The sequence below is a fragment of the Panulirus ornatus genome, chromosome 38 (assembly GCF_036320965.1).
Source record: "Panulirus ornatus isolate Po-2019 chromosome 38, ASM3632096v1, whole genome shotgun sequence".
Lineage (NCBI taxonomy): Eukaryota > Metazoa > Arthropoda > Malacostraca > Decapoda > Palinuridae > Panulirus > Panulirus ornatus.
Genome location: NC_092261.1, coordinates 29,157,917 through 29,179,493, shown reverse-complemented (window position 1 = coordinate 29,179,493; position 21,577 = coordinate 29,157,917). Strand labels below are relative to the sequence as shown.

General features: G+C 41.3%; 1 protein-coding gene and 1 pseudogene across 1 annotated transcript in view; one reads left to right on the top strand and one right to left on the bottom strand.

Moving 5' to 3' along the window:
* LOC139760960 (uncharacterized) overlaps positions 1-21,577 on the top strand; it is a 368,653-nt gene that overhangs the window by 176,884 nt on the left and 170,192 nt on the right. The window lies entirely within an intron of this gene.
* On the bottom strand, positions 6,030-7,265 carry LOC139760978 (abasic site processing protein HMCES pseudogene; annotated as a pseudogene).

Genomic DNA, 21,577 nt, shown 5'->3' with positions numbered 1-21,577 from the left:
ACCTGAATAAAGCTTTCTGGAATAGTTTATAACTTTTTCTGACTTTCCCTGAGTAAAATAACTGTCTCTTATGTGGTTATGCATCTGTCTCCGCCAAACGCAGAGTAGAGGTTATTCTTGTGGGAATGGAAGCTTTTATCCTCTTTTCTTCCAGCACGACCTCTTCGTGTATTCCATGGTTCAACAGTTCCTGCTCTGAGGCCATTCAGGCAAGGGATCGGCCATATCGGGCTTGGAAAATCTCTCCTTGCTGTCTCCCATTCAGCTTTTATCACTGCCCCGTAATCACTACAAGCACGTTATCCGTGAGGCGAAGCGTCCCTTTCTTCAAAGCAAGTGTGATAATCTCTCCTCGTCATCCACAGATATGTCTTTCTGGTTATTAGCTAAGGCCCTCGCTAACAACTACTGTCACTCTACCTTTCCTTCACTTTTGCGGTCTGACGGTACTAGAGCTGTCTCTCCCGTAGACAAAGCAATTTTTTTTTTGGTGCCCAATTCTCCTTTAACTCACCTTGCATGACTGACATTCCTTCACCCCCTGATGCTCCTCTTACTACTATGCCTCTTCCTGTAATCTCTTTTCGGACTGTCCGAAAACCGCTTCTTTCTTTGGACACAAGCAAGGCTTATGGTTCTGATGGCATCCATCCCTGTGTAATGAAAGTGTGTGCCTCTGAACCTGCACCTGTGCTTGCTCGTCTGTTCGTTTCTGTCTAAAAAGCAAAACTTTTCCTCCTCCTCTCCCTAAGAAGGGTGACCTTTCCGACCCCTCTATCTATCGTCCTATTGCTTTAACATCGACCATTTCTAAAGTCTTTGGATCCCTCCTCAAATACCATATCTTTAAACACCTTCAAAATCACAGTCTTCTCCCTGATCACCAGTATGGCTTCCGTAAGGCGAGATCCACTGGTGATATTCTTTCCTATCTTCCTAATGTCTGGTCATCATCCCTGAAAGAATTTGGGGAGTCATGCGTAGTTGCCTTTGACATAACCATAGCTTTTGACAGAGTGTGTCATTGGGGTCTCGTCTCTAAGCTCCCCTCTTTTGCGCTCCCTCCTTCACTTTGCTCCTTCATATCGAGCCTTCTCTCCAGCCGCTCTGTCTTTGTGGTTGTTGATGGATTACTCTCCCCTGCTTACTCCATCACCTGCGGTTTCCTCAAGGTTCTGTCATGTCCCCTGCACTTTTTCTCCTTTTTTTTCAACGATTTCCTGTCCTCTTCAAATCATCCAATGCACTCATACCCTGACGACTCAACACCGCATTCATCCACATCCGTCAATTCTGCTCCCTCTTCCCTGACTCGATCTGCATCTCGTCTTGACACAGCTTCCCCAGTATGCTCAGACTTGGACAGGTTAACCCAGTAGGGTACACAAAATCTAGTTACGTTTAATGTCTCCAAGACCCAATTTCTACCCATTCATCGACCGAAAACTCCTTACAACTTTCGTATCTTCTTTGGTGGTTCTGTAATTCTACCTCTTGACTCACAGGAATGGCTAGCTCTGCCTCTTAAAAAATTGAGTGTCCTGTTTAGATGTCGAAACTTCTTTTCTTTTGAGAAGTTGCTCCGTTTATGCAAAGGATTCACTCGTCCTTGTATGGAGTGCTGCTCTCACATCTGGTGTGGTTCTAGCTTTGCATTCTTACTTGAAAGAGTCGAATTGAAAGCTGTCTGACGTATAAACTGTCCCAGGATAACTTTCAAACTTGACCTCTTGTCTTACGCTGCAATGTTGGTTCACTTTCCCTCTTCTATATGTGTTACTTTGGTTTTTGTTCCCGAGTGCTGGCTGCTCGTGTGCCCCCACCACTAGCTAGACCACGCAGTATTCGGCAAGCTGCAGTATCATATGATTATTGTGTGGCCATCAGCAACTCAAGGGTGGACCGTTTTGACAACTACTTCTTTACCTACACGTCAAAGCTTTGGAACTCATTACCTTCTCATATCTTTCTCAATAACTATAATCTGGCACATTTCAAAAGGCAAGTTTTTCGCTTTCTCCAAAATTCGTAAATACTTTCCCTTGTCTTTTCTTTTTCCGTTTCATAATTCTCTCCGATTTCAATTAAGGCCCGGTCTTGATGTGGACTTTTATCCGTGACTGGAGCCGCCAACGTAAAAAAAAAATGGTCTGTCACTAGTATCTGTGTTGGAGGCTTATAAACTAATCCTATCTTTATTTTCTTAATGAAACTTATCCTTGATTTTCACAAAAATTATGTCTATATTATCAATAGCTACAACATCTTTTTCAGAATAGGATTGAGGTAAGCAATAACAAAGAGCAAGACACCACCGCCCTTGTTAAAGATAAAGACAAGTTTACCCAGAAAAAGCATATTCCGCGAGTCTTTATTTTCATTATCCGACCAAAGGTTCTTCATGATGATGTTACTAGATTCTTAGAACGTGTTGTGTGCTTGAGTGGTGACGAGAAATATTCTGGAGTAAAGGTTTGTTTGGGTCATGCGTCAGGACGTTGCTGTATATACATCCAGGTGCTCGGTGTTGTGTGACGGGTGTGAGCCGGTGCTCTCTCTTGACTGTGTTCGCTGTGCTGATGAGTTTGTTAAGCTTGGTCCTGTGTTGGCCTGTGAGGTCACCATCGATAGTCATCTGTGAAAACGTGTGTACAACCACCCAGAACTACATGCACCAAGCCTCCCACGCACCATCCACATGCGACTTCTGAAAACCTACACAACAGACGGCACTGTAGACTTCCAGATAAAGAGAAGTCATAGGCTTGCAAATGGTCATTTTTGCTGCTCTCTTCATAAGCCACCTACAGGAAGACTCACTTCGCCCTTCTACATACTACAGATACGTCGATGACATCAACACAGTCCTCAGATATAACACCCTCTTCAATCTATCTTAAGACAGTTAAGGAAGATAACTCAGTTCTATAATTTACGTATGAACTAGTGTCAACAATAAGATACCATTCCTAGATGTCATGGTGAATGGCAAAACTGAAGGTTACGTAAACTCCATCCACAAGACACCTACAGACCTCGGCCGGTGTCCACATGCAACTAATAAATGTCCTTACCGCTACAGGGCTAGTCATCAACGTAATGTAACAAGGAGTATACAAGATTGCATCTGACTGGCATATCTTCCACACAGAAACACAGGACATCAAACACATCCTCAACAACAACAGCTACAAGAACTCCAACTTGGACAGATAACTAAAATAATTCATGCAGAGCAAAAATACATCCCCAAAAACTCTAAGCAATACAAGAACACAAACGATATATTACTGCAACCATATGTCAACAGCCTACAAGACAAATGAACATATACCACGAGATATCTTATCTAGAAACATCCACCACACAAGACAACGGAGTCAAGCCAGTTATCTACTGCAGAAATGAAAAGCAAGCAAGCATCCTGACTCAATAACCAACTATAGAAAAATAAGACATATTGCAAGAATCCAATGCTGTGTACGAATTCAGGAGAGAAATCTTTAAATCTACAAGGCTACTTATGAAAAAGACACAAGACGCCTACACGTCGCCGAGACACTAATTGTTAAGAAAACATAACTAAAATCAGCAAGTAGAGCATGGATCAAGACTCGATACTACATCTACATGCTCCAGCGCCACGCTAAAGCCAATGAGCTCACAGAAATACATTCATGTTCACATACACGTATTGCCCACTCATACCCATCATGCCGCAATCAACCCTACCTTCATCAATGACCTCTCTATCCATACTCTCCTGATGATGACTTGATGGACTCAAATCGAAACGTCCAGACAACCCTTGCAGGCACCTCACACAACCTCCTCAGCAATGTCAAAAAGAAAATAAACAAGATGAAAAAAAGAGACAAATTTACAGTTATGAGGTCATTTTTAATTGAATATGTTTACACAAAGAAATGTTACCAATATACAGTCAGGCATATATATATACATATATATATATATATATATATATATATATATATATATATATATATATATATATATATATATATATATATATATATATATATATATATATATATATATATATATATATATGACTCATAGTGAAGTGCTTGAGGATTGGCGGAATGCAGGCATAGTTCCATTGTACAAGGGCAAAGGGGATAAGAGTGAGTGCTCAAATTACAGAGGTATAAGTTTCTTGAGTATTCTTGGGAAATTATATGGGAGGGTATTGATTGAGAGGGTGAAGGCATGTACAGAGCATCAGATTGGGGAAGAGCAGTGTGGTTTCAGAAGTGGTAGAGGATGTGTGGATCAGGTGTTTGCTTTGAAAAATGTATGAGAAATACTTAGGAAAGCAAATGGATTTGCATGTAGTATTTATGGACCTGGAGAAGACATATGATAGAGTTGATAGAGATGATCTGTGGAAGGTATTAACAATATATAGTGTGGGAGGCAAGTTGCTAGAAGCAGTGAAAAGTTTTTATTGAGAATATAAGGCATGTGTACGAGTAGGAAGAGAGGAAAGTAATTGGTTCTCAGTGAATGTCGGTTTTGGAGAGAGGGGCAAGTATGCAGTCTGTTGTGGATGAGAGAGCTTAAGAGGTGAATCAGTTGTTGTTCGCTGATGATACAGCGCTGGTGGCTGATTCGGGTGAGAAACTGCAAGTGCTGGTGACTGAGTTTGGTAAAGTGTGTGAAAGAAGAAAGCTGAGAGTGAATGTGAATAAGAGCAAGGTTATTATAGTAGGTTTGAGGGACAAGTCAATTGGGAGGTATGTTTGAATAGAGAATAACTGGTGGAAATGAAGTGTTTTTGATTTCTGGGAGTGGAGTTGGCAGCGGATGGAACCATGGAAGCGGAAGAGAGTCATAGGGTGGGGGAGGGGGCCAAACTTCTGGGAGCGTTGAAAAATGTGTAGAAGGCGAGAACATTATCTCGGAAAGCAAAAATGGGTATGTTTGAAGGAATAGTGGTTCCAACAAAGTTATATGGTTGCGAGACGTGGGCTGTAGATAGGGTTGTGCGGAGGAGGGTGGATGTGTTGGAAATGAGATGTTTGAGGACAATATGTGGTGTGAGGTGGTTTGATCGAGTAAGTAATTAAAGGGTAAGAGAGATGTGTGGTAATAAAAAGAGCGTGATTGAGAGAGCAGAAGAGGGTGTTTTGAAATGGTTTGGTCACATGGAGAAAATGAGTGAGGAAGGATTGACAAAGAGGATATGTGTGTCAGAGGTGGAGGGAACGAGATGTGGGAGACCAAATTGGAGGTGGACAGATTGAGTGAAAAAGATTTTGAGTGATCGGGGCTTCAACATGCAGGTGGGTGAAAGGCGTGCAAGGAATAGAGTGAACTGGAACGATGTGGTATACCAGGGTCGACGTGTTGTCAATGGATTGAACCAGGGCATGTTAAGCGTCTGGGGTAAACCATGGAAAGTTTTGTGGGGCCTAGATATGGAAAGGGAGCTGTAGTTTCGGTGCATTATACATAACAGCTAGAGACTGAGTGTGAACGCATGTGGCCTTCGTTGTCTTTTCCTAGCGCTACCTCGCGCGCATGCGGGCGGAGGGGTTAGCATTTCATGTGTGGCGGAGTGGCGACTGGAATGAATAAAGGCAGCAAGTATGAATTATGTACATATGTAAATATGCATATGTGTGTATATATATATATATATATATATATATATATATATATATATATATATATATATATATATATATATATATATATATATATATATATATATATATTTATTTATTTATTTATTTATTTTGCTTTGTCGCTATCTCCCGCGTTAGCCAGGTAGCGCAAGGAAACAGATGAAAGAATGGCCCAACCCGCCAACATACACATGTATATACATACATGTCCACACACGCACAATATACATACCTATACATCAAAATGTTACCATATAGTTCCAACATATAGTTCCAACATAACCTTATTTCATAGAAAAAGAGAGAAAAAAAATAATTCTGGAAGTTTTCTTAAATTTGTAATCAGATATTTTTCTCATAAATGATTATATCCTACCATAATGTAAATGTTTTTATTAAAGCATACAGCTATATTCTACTTTTAAGTTTGTGAACTCAACTGATAATTGCCATAAAATTTTTATTAATGTTGAACTGGGTTTCTAATGCCCTTACTTCAGATTCAATTGTCATTAGCATTATCATCAGATTCCTTCTTTATCCACTTTGAGAAGGGTGATGGCTTCTTTTCTTTTTCCTCATAATGTTCTGGTGCTTCTGTTTTTCCTGGTTCTCTTTTCATATCTTTTAGGGCAGAATTGTCTTTTTTGGCTGAACCTTTGCTCAACCAGGCAGACATCAGTTTGCTACTTGCTGTTTCAGGGGGCTTCTTGTCCAAACTAACAGGCACATTTATGTTTGGTTCTTGATTGCGGGAATTATTGACAGCTGTAGAGACTGGATGCCATGTCAACTCTATCTCATTCGTCAAATTGGTCAGAGCTTCTTTATAACCAATACGTCCAAAATCTAGCCAATCCTCAACATCTTGATCAGTTTCCAGGATGGCAGGAATTCTATGGTGGAGACTAGAGAACTTTTTTCCAGACTCCATTGTCAATACTGTGTAGCTCATTACTTCCTCACCTTCTGTTGAAATCCAGAAGGAAAAAAGACCAGCTATCTTGAGTAACTGTGGTCCTCTCCACCCTTCATCTTCACTCCATACTCCTGGCTTGTCCCAACTTTCACGGTTCCATATTTCAATCCCTTCTGGCTGAGGAGCATACACAAAGTAAGGTTGTTTGGTCTTCTCCCCTTTGATGGCTTGCCATTCATAGAAGCCATCACACAAAACAACACACCTCTGTCCCTTAATGAGAGATGGTTTGTAAGACTTCTTTTCCTCTATGTCTTCAACTCTACAATTATTGGTTGTCAGGCCATGACCAGTAGGGGAGGATCCCTTATAGAATGGGGGAATGAGACCCCACATCGTGGGTTGTATGATGCGTTGTGGTGACAGTACTTCGTCATCACTTTGCCGTTTTACCCCACGCACATGATGATCACTTATAATAACAGGTGTGAAACGTGATGGGGCAATATTATAAGAGGTAGTGTAAGATTTACCACCTGGATGATCACGCCACTCTGGGGCTTGGTACTGCTTCTTGCCATCCTTCATTGTTCGCACACTACATGCCTGACATATTTCATCAGGTCCAAGAGTGCAAGCCGTTCTACCACACATGATGACCACAACGAAGCTATAACAACCCTCAGCTCGCCTAATATCTTATTTTTGTGTACATTTTGATGTTTTTTTTTTGTTTTTTTTAATTTTCCAAAAGAAGGAACAGAGAAGAGGGCCAGGTGAGGATATTCCCTCAAAGGCCCAGTCCTCTGTTCTTAACGCTACCTCGCTATCGCGGGAAATGGCGAATAGTATGAAAAAAAAAAAAAAAAAAAAACATCAAAATGTACACAAAAATATACACACACAGATATATACGTATATACACATGTACATACATAATTCATACTGTCTGCCTTTATTTGTTCCCATCGCCAGCCACACATGGAATAACAACCCCTTCCCTCCTCATGTGTGCGAGGTAGCGCTAGGAAAAACACTAAAGGCCCCATTCGTTCACACTCAGTCTCTAGCTGTCATGTAATAATGCACCAAAACCACAGCTCCCTTTCCACATCCAGGCCCCACCCACTTTGCATGGTTTACCCCAGACGCTTCACATGCCCTGGTTCAATCCATTGACAGCACGTCGACCCCGGTATACCACATCGTTCCAATTCACTCTATACCTTGCACGCCTTTCACCCTCCTGCATGTTCAGGCCCCGATCACATAAAATCTTTTTCACTCCATCTTTCCACCTCCAATTTGGTCTCCCTCTTCTCCTTCTTCCCTCCACTTCTGACACATATATCCTCTTGGCCAATCTTTCCCCACTCATTCTCTCCATGTGACCAAACCATTTCAAAACACCCTCTTCTGCTATCTCAACCACACTCTTTTTATTTCCACACATCTCTCTCACCGTTACATTACTTACTTGATCAAACCACCTCACACCACATGTTGTCCTCAAACATCTCATTTCCAGCACATCCACCCTCCGGCGAACAACTCTATCCATAGCCCACGCCTCGCAACCATACAACATTGTTGGAACCACTATTCCTTCAAACATACCCATTTTTGCTTTCCGAGATAATGTTCTCGACTTCCAAACATTCTTCAAGGCTCCCAGAATTTTCGCCCCCTCTCCCACCCTATGATTCACTTCCGCTTCCATGGTTCCATCCGCTGCCAGATCCACTCCCAGATATCTAAAACACTTCACTTCCTCCAGCTTTACTCCATTCAAACTTAACTCCCAATTGACTTGACCCTCAACCCTACTGTACCTAATAACCTTGCTCTTATTCACATTTACTTTTAACTTTCTTCTTTCACACAATTTACCAAACTCAGTCACCAGCTCCTGCAGTTTCTTACATGAATCAGCCACCAGCGCTGTATCATCAGCGAACAACAACTGACTCACTTCCCAAGCTCTCTCATCCACAACAGACTGCATACTTGCCCCTCTTTCCAAAACTCTTGCATTCACCTCCCTAACAACCCCACCCATAAACAAATTAAACAGTCATGGAGACATCACACACCCCTGCCGCATACCTACATTCACTGAGAACCAATCACTTTCCTCTCTTCCTACACGTACACATGCCTTACATCCTCGATAAAAACTTTTCACTGCTTCTAACAACATGCCTCCCACACCATATATTCTTAAAACCTTCCACAGAGCATCTCTATCAACTCTATCATATGCCTTCTCCAGATCCATAAATGCTACATACAAATCCATTTGTTTTTCTAAGTATTTCTCGCATACATTCTTCAAAGCAAACACCTGATCCACACATCCTCTACCACTTCTGAAACCACACTGCTCTTCCCCAATCTGATGCTCTGTACATGCCTTCACCCTCTCAATCAACACCCTCCCATACAATTTACCAGGAATACTCAACAAACTTATACATCTGTAATTTGAGCACTCACTCTTATCCCCTTTGCCTTTGTACAATGGCATTATGCAAGCATTCCGCCGATCCTCAGGCACCTCACCATGAATCATACATACGTTAAATAACCTTACCAACCAGTCAACAATATAGTCACCCCCTTTTTTAATAAATTCCACTGCAATACCATCCAAACCTGCTGCTTTGCCGGCTTTCATCTTCCGTAAAGCTTTTACTACCTCTTCTCTATTTACCAAATCATTTTCCCCAACCCTCTCACTTTGCACACCACCTTGACCAAGACACCCCACATCTGCCACTCTATCATCAAACACATTCAACAAACCTTCAAAATACTCACTCCATCTCCTTCTCACATCACCTCTACTTGTTATCACCTCCCCATTAGCCCCCTTCACTGAAGTTCCCATTTGCTCCCTTGTCTTACGCACTTTATTTACCTCTTTCCAAAACATCTTTTTATTCTCCCTGAAATTTAATGATACTCTCTCACCCCTACTCTCATTTGCCCTCTTTTTCACCTCTTGCACCTTTCTCTTGACCTCCTGCCTCTTTCTTTTATACCTCTCCCAATCATTTGCATTTTTTCCCTGCAAAAATCGTTCAAATGCCTCTCTCTTGTCTTTCACTAATAATCTTACTTCTTCATCCCACCAATCACTACCTTTTCTAATCACGCTTGTCATGCCACAAGCATCTTTTGTGCAAGCCATCACTGATTCCCTAAATACATCCCATTCCTCCCCCACTCCCCTTACCTCCTTTGTTCTTACCTTTTTCCATTCTGTACTCAGTCTCTCCTGGTACTTCCTCACACAAGTCTCCTCCCCAAGCTCACTTACTCTCACCACTCTCTTCACCCCAACATTCTCTCTTCTTTTCTGAAAACCCCCACAAATCTTCACCTTCGCTTCCACAAGATAATGATCAGACATACCTACAGTTGCACCTCTCAGCACATTAACATCCAAAAGTCTCTCTTTCGTGCGTCTATCAATTAACACGTAATCCAATAACGCTCTCTGGCCATCTCTCCTACTTATATACGTATACTTATGTATATCTCGCTTTTTAAACCAGGTATTCCCAATCACCAGTCCTTTTCAGCACATAAATATACAAGCTCTTCACCATTTCCATTTACAACACTGAACACTTCATGTATACTAATTATTCCCTCTACTGCCACATTACTCACCTTTGCATTCAAATCACCCATCACTATAACCCGGTCTTGTGCATCAAAACCACTAACACACTCATTCAGCTGCTTCCAAAACACTTGCCTCTCATGATCTTTCTTCTCATGCCCAGGTGCATATGCACCAATAATCACCCATCTCTCTCCATCAACTTTCAGTTTTACCCATATCAATCTAGAATTTACTTTCTAACACTCTATCACATACTCCCACAACTCCTGATTCAGGAGTAGTGCTACTCCTTCCCTTGCTCTTGTCCTCTCACTAACCCCTGACTTTACTCCCAAGACATTCCCAAACCACTCTTCCCCTTTACCCTTTAGCTTCGTTTCACTCAGAGCCAAAACATCCAGGTTCCTTTCCTCAAACATACTACCTATCTCTCCCTTTTTCTCATCTTGGTTACATCCACACACATTTAGACACCCCAATCTGAGCCTTCGAGGAGGATGAGCACTCCTTGCGTAACTCATTCTTCTGTTTCCCCATTTAGAAAGTTAAAATACAAGGAAGGGAGGGTTTCTGGCACCCCGCTCACGTCCCCTTTAGTCGCCTTCTACGACACGTGAGGAATGCGTGGGAAGTATTCTTAATCCCCTATCCCCAGGGATAGTATATATATATATTTTTTTTTTTTTCATACTATTCGCCATTTCCCGCGTTGGCGAGGTAGCGTTAAGAACAGAAGACTGAGCCTTTGAGGGAATATCCTCACTTGGCTCCTTTCTCTGTTCCTTCTTTTGGAAAATTAAAAAACGAGAGGGGAGGATTTCCAGCCCCCCGCTCCCTTCCCTTTTAGTCGCCTTCTACGACACGCAGGGAATACGTGAGAAGTATTCTTTCTCCCCTATCCCCAGGGATAATATATATATATATATATATATATATATATATATATATATATATATATATATATATATATATATATATATATATATATTCCTATGAGTCCACGGGGTAAATGAAACACGATAAGTTCCCAAGCGCACTTTCGTGTAATAATCACATCATCAGGGGAGAAACAAGATAGAACTATAAGTCAGTTGATATACATCAAATGGCGTCCTAGCTTCGTCTCTTCGATGTATATCAACTGACTTATATTTCTCTCATGGGTCTCCCCTGATGATATGATTATTACACGAAAGTGCACTTGGGAACTTCTCGTGTTTCATTTTCCCCGTGGACTCATAGGAATATCTTGATCACGCGCAAAATTGTGATCCTTTCCAAAATATATATATATATATATATATATATATATATATATATATATATATATATATATATATATATATATATATATATATATATATATATATTTATATATATATGTTGAAATGTATAGGTACGTATATGTGCATGTGTGGACGTGTATGTATATGCATGTGTATGTGGGTGGGTTGGGCAATTCTTTCGTCTGTTTCCTTGAGCTACCTCGCTAATGCGGAGACAGCGACAAAGTATAATAAATAAAAATAGAAAAAAAATGCATATATATATATATATATATATATATATATATATATATATATATATATATATATATATATATATATATATATATATATATATATATTTTTTTTTTTTTTTTTTTATACTTTGTCGCTGTCTCCCGCGTTTGCGAGGTAGCGCAAGGAAACAGACGAAAGAAATGGCCCAACCCCCCCCCATACACATGTATATACATACGTCCACACACGCAAATATACATACCTACACAGCTTTCCATGGTTTACCCCAGACGCTTCACATGCCTTGATTCAATCCACTGACAGCACGTCAACCCCGGTATACCACATCGCTCCAATTCACTCTATTCCTTGCCCTCCTTTCACCCTCCTGCATGTTCAGGCCCCGATCACACAAAATCTTTTTCACTCCATCTTTCCACCTCCAATTTGGTCTCCCTCTTCTCCTCGTTCCCTCCACCTCCGACACATATATCCTCTTGGTCAATCTTTCCTCACTCATTCTCTCCATGTGCCCAAACCACTTCAAAACACCCTCTTCTGCTCTCTCAACCACGCTCTTTTTATTTCCACACATCTCTCTTACCCTTACGTTACTCACTCGATTAAACCACTTAACACCACACATTGTCCTCAAACATCTCATTTCCAGCACATCCATCCTCCTGCGCACAACTCTATCCATAGCCCACGCCTCGCAACCATACAACATTGTTGGAACCACTATTCCTTCAAACATACCCATTTTTGCTTTCCGAGATAATGTTCTCGACTTCCACACATTCTTCAAGGCCCCCAGAATTTTCGCCCCCTCCCCCACCGTATGATCCACTTCCGCTTCCATGGTTCCATCCGCTGCCAGATCCACTCCCAGATATCTAAAACACTTCACTTCCTCCAGTTTTTCTCCATTCAAACTCACCTCCCAATTGACTTGACCCTCAACCCTACTGTACCTAATAACCTTGCTCTTATTCACATTTACTCTTAACTTTCTTCTTCCACACACTTTACCAAACTCAGTCACCAGCTTCTGCAGTTTCTCACATGAATCAGCCACCAGCGCTGTATCATCAGCGAACAACAACTGACTCACTTCCCAAGCTCTCTCATCCCCAACAGACTTCATACTTGCCCCTCTTTCCAAAACTCTTGCATTTACCTCCCTAACAACCCCATCCATAAACAAATTAAACAACCATGGAGACATCACACACCCCTGCCGCAAACCTACATTCACTGAGAACCAATCACTTTCCTCTCTTCCTACACGTACACATGCCTTACATCCTCGATAAAAACTTTTCACTGCTTCTAACAACTTTCCTCCCACACCATATATTCTTAATACCTTCCACTGAGCATCTCTATCAACTCTATCATATGCCTTCTCCAGATCCATAAATGCTATATACAAATCCTTTTTAAAAACCTCTCCCACTTTTCCCTTTTTTTCCCTGCAAAAATCGTTCAAATCCCCTTTTGTCTTTCACTAATAATTTTACTTCTTCATCCACCAATCACTACTTTTCTAACAGCTGCATGCCCAAGCATTTTTTGTGCAACCATCACTGATTCCCCTAAATCACCCCTTTTCGCCCCCATCCCCTTACCCTTTTCTTACCTTTTCCTTTGTACCATCTCTCCGGTACTTCCCCACAACCCTCCCCCCCAAGCTCACTTACTCTACCCCTCTTTTCACCCCAACATTCCCTCTCTTTTTCTGAAAACCCCCACAAATCTTCACCTTCGTTTCCAAATAATGATAAAGACATCCTACAGTTGCCCCTCCCACATTACCATCCAAAAGTCTCCCCTTTCGTGCGCCCATCAATTAACCGAAATCCAATAACGCCTCTGGCCTCTCTCCTACTTATATACGTTACTTATTAATCTGCTTTTTAAAACCAGTTTTTCCCAATCCCCAGTCCTTTTCCAAAAAATATAAAAGTCCCAATTTTTCCTTTCAACCCTGCCTTCTGTAACTATTTTCCCCCTCTATTTCCACATTACTCCTTTGCTTAAAATCACCCACACTAAAACCCCGGGTCTTGTCTATAAACCACTAACAAAAACCTTCAGGCTTTTAAAACACTTCCCCTCTCATGTTTCTTCTTCTCATCCCGGGAAATATGCCCAATAACCCCCACTCTCTCCATAAAACTTTCAGTTTTAACCCATTTTTCAACCCTAAAATTTTTACTTTCTAACCTCACCAATCCCACAACTCCTGATTCAGGAGTTTTTTTTGGGCAACTCCTTCCCTGGCTCTTGTCCTCTCACTAACCCCTACTTTACTCCCAAGACATTCCCAAACCACTCTTCCCCTTTCCCTTTAGCTTCGTTCACTCAGACCAAAACATCCCAGGTTCCTTTCCTAAAAACATACAAACCTATCTCTCCCTTTTCTCATCTTGGTTACATCCAAAAATTTTAGACACCCCAATCTGAGCCTCGAGGAGGATAAAGCACTCCTTGCTAACTCTTTTTTTCCCCTTTTTCCTGTTTCCCCCCATTTTAGAAAGTTAAAATACAAGGAAGGGAGTTTCTGGCACCCCGCTCACGCCCCCCTTTAGTCCCCTTTCCCTACGACACGTGAGGAATGCGTGGAAGTATTCTTAATCCCCCAAATCCCCAGGATAGTATTTTATATATATTTTTTTTTTTCATACTATTCGCCATTTCCCGCGTTGGCGAGGTACGTTAAGAACAGAAGACTGAGCCTTTGAGGGAATATCCTCACTTGGCTCCTTTCTCTGTTCCTTCTTTGGAAAATTAAAAAACGAGAGGGGAGGATTCCACCCCCCGCCCCCTTCCCTTTTAGCCCGCCTCTACGAAAACGCAGGAATACGAGAAGTATTCTTTCTCCCCCTATCCCCGGGGATAATATTATATATATATATAAATATATATATATATAATATATATATAATATATATAATATATATTAATATAATTCCTATGAGTCCACGGGTAAAGAAACACGAAAGTTCCCAAGCGCACTTTCGTGTAATAACACATCATCAGGGAGAAACAAGATAGAACATAAGTCAGTTGATATACATCAAATGGCGTCCTAGCTTCGCCCTCTTCGATGTTATCAACTGACTTATATTTCTCTCATGGGTCTCCCCTGAGAATGATTATTACACGAAAGTGCACTTGGGAACTTCTCGTGGTTTCATTTCCCCCCTGGACTCATAGGAATATCTTGATCACGCCAAAATTGTGATCCTTTCCAAAATATATAAATATATATATTATAAATATATAAATATATATATATATATATAATATATAATTATAGATATAAAATATATATAAATAATATATATAATATATTTTGAAAAAGTATAGGTACGTATATGTGCATGTTGGACGTGTAGTATATGCCCTGTGGGATTGGGGGGGTTGGGCAAATTTTTTCCCTCTGTTTCCCCTTTAGCTACCTCCTAATGCGGAGACAGCGACAAAGTATAATAAATAAAAATAGAAAAAAAATGCATATATATATATATATATATATATAAAATATATATTTTATATATATATAAATATATATATATATAAAATTTTATATATAAATATAATTTTTTTTTTTTTTTTTTATACTTGTCCCCTGTCTCCCGCGTTTGCGAAAGGGAGCGCAAGGAAACAACGAAAGAAATGGCCCAACCCCCCCCATACACATTATATACATACGTCCACACACGCAAATAACTTTCCTACACAGCTTCCATGGTTTTCCCCAGACGCTTCACATGCCTTGATCAATCCAAATGACAAGCAACGTCAACCCCGGGATAAACCCCATCGCTCCAATTCACTCTATTCCTTTCCCTCCTTTCACACCCTCCTGCATGTTCAGAGCCCCGATCACAACAAAATCTTTTCCACTCCATCTTTTTTCCCCCTCCAATTTGGTCTCCCTCTTCTCCTCGTTCCCTCCACCTCCGACACATATATCCTCTTGGTCAATCTTTCCTCACTCATTCTCTCCATGTGCCCAAACCACTTCAAAACACCCTCTTCTGCTCTCTCAACCACGCTCTTTTTATTTCCACACATCTCTCTTACCCTTACGTTACTCACTCGATCAAACCACCTCACACCACACATTGTCCTCAAACATCTCATTTCCAGCACATCCATCCTCCTGCGCACAACTCTATCCATAGCCCACGCCTCGCAACCATACAACATTGTTGGAACCACTATTCCTTCAAACATACCCATTTTTGCTTTCCGAGATAATGTTCTCGACTTCCACACATTCTTCAAGGCCCCCAGAATTTTCGCCCCCTCCCCCACCCTATGATCCACTTCCGCTTCCATGGTTCCATCCGCTGCCAGATCCACTCCCAGATATCTAAAACACTTCACTTCCTCCAGTTTTTCTCCATTCAAACTCACCTCCCAATTGACTTGACCCCAACCCTACGTACCTAATAACCTTGCTCTTATTCAAAAAATTTACTCTTTAACTTTCTTCTCCACACACTTTACCAAACTCATCACCAGCTTCCCGCATTTTTCTCACATGAATCAGCCACCAGCCTGTATCATCACGAACAACAACTGACTCACTTCCCAAGCTCTCCATCCCCCCAAAAGACTTCAAATTGCCCCCTTTTTCAAAACTCTTGCATTTACCTCCCTAAAAAAACCCCATCCATAAACAAATTAAACAACCAGGGAGACATCACACACCCCTGCCGCAAACCTACATTCACTGAGAACCAATCACTTTCCTCTCTTCCTACACGTACACATGCCTTACATCCTCGATAAAAATTTTTTCACTGCTTCTAACAACTTCCCTCCACACCATATATTCTAATCCCTTTTCCACGGGAGCATCTCTATCAACTCTATCAAATGCCTTCTCCAGATCCATAAATCTAAATAAAAAATCCAAAATAATATATATATATATATATATATATATATATATATATATAAAATATAAATATATATATATATATATATAAAATATATATATATATATATACATAAATTTTAAACCACTGTATCAATAACTTCAAGCCCAAAGGGCTACTTTTTTTTCTCGAATTTCACTATTTTCCTTCACATTTTCAATTGTGTCTGAAGGTTCTATTTCAAGATGATTTTTTTTTTCCATAAGGTCTTAGCTTAGACATTGAAGCTTATTGATACAGTGGTTAAATTGATGAGAACTGCCATTGACGTTGTGTAAATAAATTATACATTTCCTTTTTTCCATAGCCAGAGGTTGAAACCATTATGTGACATTCTTTTTTCATTCATTTCAAACTAGAAGTTTCAGTTTCTAAATTGTTTCTTACTTTTCTCATACGTATATATATGTATGTGTGTGTGTGTGTATATGTGCGTATGTATGTGTATGGTGTTATGTGTATATGTATATATATATGTATATTATCCCTGGGGATAGGGGTGAAAGAATACTTCCCACGTATTCCTCGCGTGTCGTAGAAAGCGACTAGAGGGGACGGGAGCGGGGGGGCCAGAAATCCTCCCCTCCTTGTATTAACTTTCTAAAATGGGAAACAGAAGAAGGAGTCACGCGGGGAGTGCTCATCCTCCTCGAAGGCTCAGAGTGGGGTGCCTAAATGTGTGTGGATGTAACCAAGATGTGAAAAAAAGGAGAGATAGGTAGTATGTTTGAGGAAAGGAACCTGGATGTTTTGGCTCTGAGTTAAACGAAGCTCAAGGGCAAAGGGGAAGAGTGGTTTGGGAATGTCTGGGGAGTAAAGTCAGGGGTTAGTGAGAGGACAAGAGCAAGGGAAGGAGTAGCAATACTCCTGAAACAGGAGTTGTGGGAGTATGTGATAGAGTGTAAGAAAGTAAATTCTCGATTAATATGGGTAAAACCGAAAGTTGATGGACAGAGGTGGGTGATTATTGGTGCATATGCACCTGGGCATGAGAAGAAAGATCAAGAGAGGCAAGTGTTTTGAGAGCAGCTGAATGAGTGTGTTAGTGGTTTTGATGCACGAGACCGGGTCATAGTGATGGGTGATTTGAATGCAAAGGTGAGTAATGTGGCAGTTGAGGGAATAATTGGTATACATGGGGTGTTCAGTGTTGTAAATGGAAATGGTGAAGAGCTTGTAGATTTATGTGCTGAAAAAGGACTGATGATTGGGAATACCTGGTTTAAAAAGCGAGATATACATAAGTATACTTATGTAAGTAGGAGAGATGGCCAGAGAGCGTTATTGGATTACGTGTTAATTGACAGGCGTGCGAAAGAGAGACTTTTGGAGGTTAATGTGCTGAGAGGTGCAACTGGAGGGATGTCTGATCATTATCTTGTGGAGGCTAAGGTGAAGATTTGTATGGGTTTTCAGAAAAGAAGAGTGAATGTTGGGGTGAAGAGGGTGGTGAGAGTAAGTGAGCTTGAGAAGGAGACCTGTGTGAGGAAGTACCAGGAGAGACTGAGTACAGAATGGAAAAAGGTGAGAACAATGGAAGTAAGGGGAGTGGGAGAGAAATGGGATGTATTTAGGGAATCAGTGATGGATTGCGCAAAAGATGCTTGTGGCATGAGAAGAGTGGGAGGTGGGTTGATTAGAAAGGGTAGTGAGTGGTGGGATGAAGAAGTAAGAGTATTAGTGAAAGAGAAGAGAGAGGCATTTGGACGATTTTTGCGGGGAAAAAATGCAATTGAGTGGGAGATGTATAAAAGAAAGAGACAGGAGGTCAAGAGAAAGGTGCAAGAGGTGAAAAAAAGGGCAAATGAGAGTTGGGGTGAGAGAGTATCATTAAATTTTAGGGAGAATAAAAAGATGTTCTGGAAGGAGGTAAATAAAGTGCGTAAGACAAGGGAGCAAATGGGAACTTCGGTGAAGGGCGCAAGTGGGGAGGTGATAACAAGTAGTGGTGATGTGAGAAGGAGATGGAGTGAGTATTTTGAAGGTTTGTTGAATGTGTTTGATGATAGAGTGGCAGATATAGGGTGTTTTGGTCGAGGTGGTGTGCAAAGTGAGAGGGTTAGGGAAAATGATTTGGTAAACAGAGAAGAGGTAGTGAAAGCTTTGCGGAAGATGAAAGCCGGCAAGGCAGCAGGTTTGGATGGTATTGCAGTGGAATTTATTAAAAAAGGGGGTGACTGTATTGTTGACTGGTTGGTAAGGTTATTTAATGTATGTATGACTCATGGTGAGGTGCCTGAGGATTGGCGGAATGCGTGCATAGTGCCATTGTACAAAGGCAAAGGGGATAAGAGTGAGTGCTCAAATTACAGAGGTATAAGTTTGTTGAGTATTCCTGGTAAATTATATGGGAGGGTATTGATTGAGAGGATGAAGGCATGTACAGAGCATCAGATTGGGGAAGAGCAGTGTGGTTTCAGAAGTGGTAGAGGATGTGTGGATCAGGTGTTTGCTTTGAAGAATGTATGTGAGAAATACTTAGAAAAGCAAATGGATTTGTATATAGCATTTATGGATCTGGAGAAGGCATATGATAGAGTTGATAGAGATGCTCTGTGGAAGGTATTAAGAATATATGGTGTGGGAGGAAAGTTGTTAGAAGCAGTGAAAAGTTTTTATCGAGGATGTAAGGCATGTGTACGTGTAGGAAGAGAGGAAAGTGATTGGTTCTCAGTGAATGTAGGTTTGCGGCAGGGGTGTGTGATGTCTCCATGGTTGTTTAATTTGTTTATGGATGGGGTTGTTAGGGAGGTAAATGCAAGAGTTTTGGAAAGAGGGGCAAGTATGAAGTCTGTTGGGGATGAGAGAGCTTGGGAAGTGAGTCAGTTGTTGTTCGCTGATGATACAGCGCTGGTGGCTGATTCATGTGAGAAACTGCAGAAGCTGGTGACTGAGTTTGGAAAAGTGTGTGGAAGAAGAAAGTTAAGAGTAAATGTGAATAAGAGCAAAGTTATTAGGTACAGTAGGGTTGAGGGTTAAGTCAATTGGGAGGTGAGTTTGAATGGAGAAAAACTGGAGGAAGTGAAGTGTTTTAGATATCTGGGAGTGGATCTGGCAGCGGATGGAACCATGGAAGCGGAAGTGGATCATAGGGTGGGGGTAGGGGCGAAAATCCTGGGGGCCTTGAAGAATGTGTGGAAGTCGAGAACATTATCTCGGAAAGCAAAAATGGGTATGTTTGAAGGAATAGTGGTTCCAACAATGTTGTATGGTTGCGAGGCGTGGGCTATGGATAGAGTTGTGCGCAGGAGGATGGATGTGCTGGAAATGAGATGTTTGAGGACAATGTGTGGTGTGAGGTGGTTTGATCGAGTGAGTAACGTAAGGGTAAGAGAGATGTGTGGAAATAAAAAGAGCGTGGTTGAGAGAGCAGAAGAGGGTGTTTTGAAGTGGTTTGGGCACATGGAGAGGATGAGTGAGGAAAGATTGACCAAGAGGATATATGTGTCGAAGGTGGAGGGAACAAGGAAAAGAGGGAGACCAAATTGGAGGTGGAAAGATGGAGTGAAAAAGATTTTGTGTGATCGGGGCCTGAACATGCAGGAGGGTGAAAGGAGGGCAAGGAATGGAGTGAATTGGAGCGATGTGGTATACCGGGGTTGACGTGCTGTCAGTGGATTGAAGCAGGGCATGTGAAGCGTCTGGGGTAAACAATGGAAAGCTGTGTAGGTATGTATATTTGCGTGTGTGGACGTATGTATATACATGTGTATGGGGGGGGTTGGGCCATTTCTTTCGTCTGTTTCCTTGCGCTACCTCGCAAACGCGGGAGACAGCGACAAAGTATAATAATAATAATGATAATATATACATCAAATTTTAGGGAGAATAAAAAGATGTTCTGGAAGGAGGTAAATAAAGTGCGTAAGACAAGGGAGTAAATGGGAACTTCAGTGAAGGGCGCAAATGGGTAGGTGATAACAAGTAGTGGTGATGTGAGAAGGAAATGGAGTGAGTATTTTGAAGGTTTGTTGAATGTGTTTGATGATAGAGTGGCAGATATAGGGTGTTTTGGTCGAGGTGGTGTGCAAAGTGCGAGGGTTAGGGAAAATGAGTTGGTAAACAGAGAAGAGGTAGTAAAAGCTTTGCGGAAGATGAAAGCCGGCAAGGCAGCAGGTTTGGATGGTATTGCAGTGGAATTTATTAAAAAAGGGGGTGACTGTATTGTTGACTGGTTGGTAAGGTTATTTAATGTATGTATGACTCATGGTGAGGTGCCTGAGGATTGGCGGAATGCGTGCATAGTGCCATTGTACAAAGGCAAAGGGGATAAGAGTGAGTGCTCAAATTACAGAGGTATAAGTTTGTTGAGTATTCCTGGCAAATTATATGGGAGGGTATTGATTGAGAGGGTGAAGGCATGTACAGAGCATCAGATTGGGGAAGAGCAGTGTGGTTTCAGAAGTGGTAGAGGATGTGTGGATCAGGTGTTTGCTTTGAAGAATGTATGTGAGAAATACTTAGAAAAGCAAATGGATTTGTATGTAGCATTTATGGATCTGGAGAAGGCATATGATAGAGTTGATAGAGATGCTCTGTGGAAGGTATTAAGAATATATGGTGTGGGAGGCAAGTTGTTAGAAGCAGTGAAAAGTTTTTATCGAGGATGTAAGGCATGTGTACGTGTAGGAAGAGAGGAAAGTGATTGGTTCTCAGTGAATGTAGGTTTGCGGCAGGGGTGTGTGATGTCTCCATGGTTGTTTAATTTGTTTATGGATGGGGTTGTTAGGGAGGTGAATGCAAGAGTTTTGGAAAGAGGGGCAAGTATGAAGTCTGTTGGGGATGAGAGAGCTTGGGAAGTGAGTCAGTTGTTGTTCGCTGATGATACAGCGCTGGTGGCTGATTCATGTGAGAAACTGCAGAAGCTGGTGACTGAGTTTGGTAAAGTGTGTGAAAGAAGGAAGTTAAGAGTA